Here is a 6,000-nt window from a genome sequence, read left to right as displayed (position 1 = left end):
AAACGAACAACCTCTAACACAGACGGTTTTTTCCCGAGCCATACATGTGTTTCTTCATGTTTACCGAGTAGGCCTATTTGGAACAACAAAAACCTTTCTCCATCTTGAGAAGTTTGATTTGCAGAAATTATTTCTTTCAAAATCTAATTCAATTCCCATAGTTAAGCAAGGTGCTACACGCTCCTGATTCTGTGACAGGAGGTATAATTTCGACAGTTACGTGTGTTTCCCCAAGTCAGAAGAGTAGGTCCATTTGCAACAAACTGAGCCTAAGTCCACCTTGAAAATTCCAATTGGAAGGACGTATTTCTTCAAAAACTAACTCTATTCTCCCAGGGAAACAATGTGATAGATGTTGCAGTTTCTCACATAGCTGGTTTGCTATCGAGAGATACATGTGGTTTTCAACTCTTCTGAATACGCCTACATGGAGCAAACAGAGCCTATCTCCATACGGGAAATTAGGATTTGCAAGAAGTGTCCTATCCAAGATATACTCAATTCTCACAGGGGAACAATGTGCTTGTGCTCCACCAGGGAACACAGAAAATTTTCAACCAACAGAAACATCTGGGTATCACCTTTAGAAAGCAGGCCTATTTGGAACAACATGAGCATCTCTTCACCATGAAAATTCAGATTTGAAGTATGTATTCCTATCAATTCTCAACTGGAAACAATGTGCTAGGTGCTCCTGCTCCTAACACGGATGGATTTTTTACAGATAGAAATGAGTTTCTTGAACTAAGCTGAATAGGCCTATTTGGAACAAAAGGAGCCTCTGTCCACCTTGAAAACTGTGAATTGAAGGAAAGATTCCTTTCCAAAACTAACTCAATTACCAAAGGGAAACAATGTGGTAGATGCCACAGCCTCTAACAAAGAAGGTTTTCATTGGAAACCTACATGTGTTTCGTCATCTAAGCTGAATAAGTCTATCTGCTACAAATTTAGCCTTCTCCACCTTGAAAATTCTGATTTGCCAGAAATATACCCTTCAAAAACTGACTCATTTCTACAAGGGAGCAATGTACTAGGTGATGCAGCTTTAACATAGATGCTTCTCTTTGGAGAGATACATTTGTTTCTTGACTATAGCTGAATAGGCCCTTTTGGAACCAAAGGAGCCTTATTGCAACTTGAAAACTATGATTGGCAGTAAGTATTCCTTTCAAAAACTAACACAGTTCTCATAGGTAAACAACGTGCTAGAAGCTCCTGATTCTGCCTCAGATGCTTTTCCTGTGAGAGATACGTATGTTTCCTCATCCTACCTGAATAGGCCTATTTGCAAGAAAATGTGCCTTTGTCCACCTTGAAACCTGTGATTTGCAGGAAGTATTCCTTTCATAAATTACCTGAATTCTCAAAAAGAAACCATGTGCTACATGCTGCAGCTTCTATCATAGCTGGTTTTCTTTCCAGAGATTTATAGTTTCCTCTCCTCAGTTGAATAGGCCTGTCTGGAACCAATGAGCCTTTCTCCAACTTAACAACTGTGATTAGCAGGTAGTATTTGTTTCAAAAACTAACTCAATTCTCACAGGGAAACAATGTGCTGGTTGCTCCTGCTTCTAACACACATGGTTTTCTTTCCAGAGGTACATGTGGTTCAAAACCTCAGCAGAAGATGCCTACTTGAAACAAAAAGATCCTCTCTTCAACTACAAAAATCTGATTTGGAGGAAGTGTTTCAATCAAACACTACCTCAATTTTCACATGGAAACAATGGGCTAGATGCTCTTTCTTCTATTACACACGGTTTTCTTTTGAGAGATAAATGTGTTTCACCAACAGAGCTGAGTAGGCCCGATTGCAACAAAATGAGCCTTTCTCAATCTTGACAACTATGATTTCCAGGAAGCACTCCATTCCAAACCGAACTGAGATCTCACAAAGGCTCAACGTGTGACATTCTGCAAAGTCTAACACAGACGTTTGTTTTCTGAGACCTACATGTGTTTCTTCAACTTGTCTGAATAAGGCCTATTTGGAAGAAAATGAGCATTTCTTCACCTTCTAAATTCAGATTGGAAGTAAGTATTTCTTTCCAAAGCTACTTGATCCTCACAGGGCAACAATGTGCTAGTTGCTCCTGCTCCTAACACAGACGGTTTTCCTTTCAGATATACATGTGTTTCTTCAACTAAGCTGCCTAGGCCTATTTGGAACAAAATGAGCCTTTCTAAACCTTGGAAGCTATGAATTCATGGATGCATTACTTGCAAAAACTAACTCACTTCTCACAGGGAATCCATGCTCTAAATGTTGCTGCTTTGAACACAAGTGGTTTTCTCTTGACATATATATGAGTTTGTCTTCCAGCTGAACAAGTCTACTTATGACAAATTGAGGCTTTCTCCTCCTTGAAAATTCTGATTTGCCAGAAATATACCCTTCAAAAATGATCTCAATTATCACTGGGGAACAATGTGCTGGATGCTACGGATCATAACATACAGGGTTCTCTTCTAGTTAAACGTGTGTTCTTTGACCGCAGCTGAATCGGCCTATTTGGAACAAAAGGAGTGTTATTCCAAGTAGAAAGCCATCGTTTTTAACCAGTATTCCTTTCAAAAAGTACCTCAATTCTCATAAGTAAACAATTTCCTAGATGCTCCTGATTCTGCCACAGAGGGTTTAATTTCGAGAGACACAAGTGTTTAGTCAATTCAGCTGAGTAGGCCTCTTTGCAGGCTAAATGCGCCATTCTACACCTTTTCAACCTTGATTTGCAGGAAGTACACCATCCAAAACTAATTTAATTACCACAGGGAAATAATGTGCTAGATGCTCCTGGTTCTACCACACATGCTTTTCTTTGAGAGATACATGTGTTTCTTCACCTTACCTGAATAGGCCCGTTTGGAACCAAATGTGCTAGTTGCTCCTGATTCTGCCTCAGATGCTTTTCCTGTGAGAGATACATATGTTTCCTCAACCTAGCTGACTAGGCCTATTTGCAAGAAAATGTGCCTTTCTCCACCTTGAAACCTGTGATTTGCAGGAAGTATTCCTTTCATAAATTACCTGAATTCTCAAAAAGAAACCATGTGCTACATGCTGCAGCCTCTATCATAGATGGTTTTCTTTCCAGTGATTTGTAGTTTCATCTCCTCAGTTGAATAGGCCTATCTGGAACCAATGATCCTTACTCCAAATTAAAAAGTGATTTGCAAAAGGTTTGTCTCTCAAAACTAACTCAATTTTCACAGGGAAACAAGTGACTGGTTGCTCTTCCTTCTACTACTGATCCTTTTCTTTTGAGAGATACATGTGTTTCATCAACTCAGCATATGATGCGTATTTGCAATAAAAAGAGCCTGTCTCCAAATTCAAAATCTGAATTGCAGGAAGTGCTCCATTCAAAAACTGCCTCAATTTCCACACAGAAACAATGGGCTAGATACTCCTTCTTCTATTACACACAGGTTTCTCTGGAGAGATAGTTGTGTATCATCAACTTAGTTGAATAGGCCTGTTTGTGACAAAATGAGCCATTCTCAACCTTGAAAACTAGGATTAGCAGGAAGTACTCCCTTCCAAAGCGAACTGAGATCTCACAAACGAACAACCTCTAACACAGATGGTTTTTTCCCGAGACATACATGTGTTTCTTCACGTTTACCGAGTAGGCCTATTTGGAACAACAAAAACCTTTCTCCATCTTGAGAAGTTTGATTTGCAGAAAATTCTAATTGGAAGGACGTATTTCTTCAAAAACTAACTCTATTCTCCCAGGGAAACAATGTGATAGATGTTGCAGTTTCTCACATAGCTGGTTTGCTATCGAGAGATACATGTGGTTTTCAACTCTTCTGAATACGCCTACTTGGAGCAAACAGAGCCTATCTCCATACTGGAAATTAGGATTTGCAAGAAGTGTCCTATCCAAGATTTACTCAATTCTCACAGGGGAACAATGTGCTTGTGCTCCACCAGGGAACACAGAAAATTTTCAACCGACAGAAACATCTGTGTATCACCTTAGGAAAACAGGCCTATTTCGAACAAAATGAGCATCTCTTCACCATGAAAATTCAGATTTGAAGTATGTATTCCTATCAATTCTCAACTGGAAACAATGTGCTAGATGCTCCTGCTCCTAACATGGACGGATTTTTTGCAGATAGAAATGTATTTCTTGAACTAAGCTGTATAGGCCTATTTGGAACAAAAGGAGCCACTGTCCACCTTGAAAACTATGAATTGAAGGAAAGATTCCTTTCAAAAACTAACTCAATTACCACAGGGAAACAATGTGGTAGATGCCACAGCCTCTAACAAAGATGGTTTTCTTTGGAAACCTACATGTGTTTCATCATCTAAGCTGAATAAGTCTATCTGCTACAAATTTAGCCTTCTCCACTTTGAAAATTCTGGTTTGCCAGAAATGTACATTTCAAAAACTGACTCATTTCTCACAAGCGAGCAATGTACTAGGTGATGCAGCTTTAACATAGATGCTTCTCTTTGGAGAGATACATTTGTTTCTTGACTATAGGTGAATAGGCCCATTTGGAACCAAAGGAGCCTTATTGCAACTTGAAAACTATGATTGGCAGTAAGTATTCCTTTCAAAAACTACCACGGTTCTCATAGGTAAACAACGTGCTAGAAGCTCCTGATTCTGCCTCAGATGCTTTTTCTGTGAGAGATACATATGTTTCCTCAACCTAGCTTAGTAGGCCTATTTGCAAGAAAATGTGCCTTTCTCCACATTGAAACCTGTGATTTGCAGGAAGTATTCCTTTCATAAATTACCTGAATTCTCAAAAAGAAACCATGTGCTACATGCTGCAGCTTCTATCATAGCTGGTTTTCTTTTCAGAGATTTATAGTTTCATCTCCTCAGTTGAACAGGCCTGTCTGGAACCAATGAGCCTTTCTTCAACTTAACAACTCTGATTAGCAGATAGTATTTGTTTCAAAAACTAACTCAATTCTCACAGGGAAACAATGAGCTGGTTGCTCCTGCTTCTAGCACAGATGGTTTTCTTTCCAGAGATATATTTGTTTAAAAAACTCATCATAAGATTCCTATTCGAAACAAAAAGATATCTTCAACTACAAAAATCTGGTTCGGAGGAAGTGTTTCAATCAAACACTACCTCAATTTTCACATGGAAACAATGAGCTAGATGCTCCTTCTTCTATTACACACGGTTTTCTTTTGAGAGATAAATGTGTTTCACCAACAAAGCTGAGTAGGCCTGTTTGTAACAAAATGAGCCTATCTCAATCTTGACAACTATAATTTCCAGGAAGCACTCCATTCCAAACCGAACTGAGATCTCACAAAGGAACAACGTGTGACATTCTGCAAAGTCTAACACAGACGTTTGTTTTCTGAGTCCTACATGTGTTTCTTCAACTTGTCTGAATAAGGCCTATTTGGAAGAAAATGAGCATTTCTTCACCTTCTAAATTCAGATGGGAAGTAAGTATTCCTTTCAAAAGCTACCTTGATCCTCACAGGGAAACAATGTGCTAGTTGCTCCTGCTCCTAACACAGACGGTTTTCCTTTCAGATATACATGTGTTTCTTCAACTAAGCTGCGTAGGACTATTTGGAACAAAATGAGCCTTTCTCTACCTTGGAAGCTATGAATTCATGGATGCATTACTTTCAAAATTCTAACTCACTTCTCCCAGGGAATTCATGCACTAGATGTTGCATCTTTGAACACAAATCGTTTTCTTTTGACAGATACATGAGTTTGTCTTCAAGCTGAGTAAGTCTATTTACATGTAACTAAGCCTTTCTCCTCCTTGAAAATTCTGATTTGCCAGAGTTATACCCTTCAAAAATGATCTCATTTATCACTGGGGAACAATGTGCTGGATGCTGCAGATCATAACACACATGGTTCTCTTTCAGTTAGACATATTTCTTGACCATAGCAGAATAGGCCTATTTGGAACAAAAGGAGTGTTATTCCAACTTAAAAACCATGGTTTTTAACCAGTATTTCTTTCAAAAATTACCTCAATTCTCA

Source organism: Castor canadensis, chromosome 16 (assembly GCF_047511655.1).
Source record: "Castor canadensis chromosome 16, mCasCan1.hap1v2, whole genome shotgun sequence".
Lineage (NCBI taxonomy): Eukaryota > Metazoa > Chordata > Mammalia > Rodentia > Castoridae > Castor > Castor canadensis.
This window is presented reverse-complemented; position numbering follows the sequence as displayed.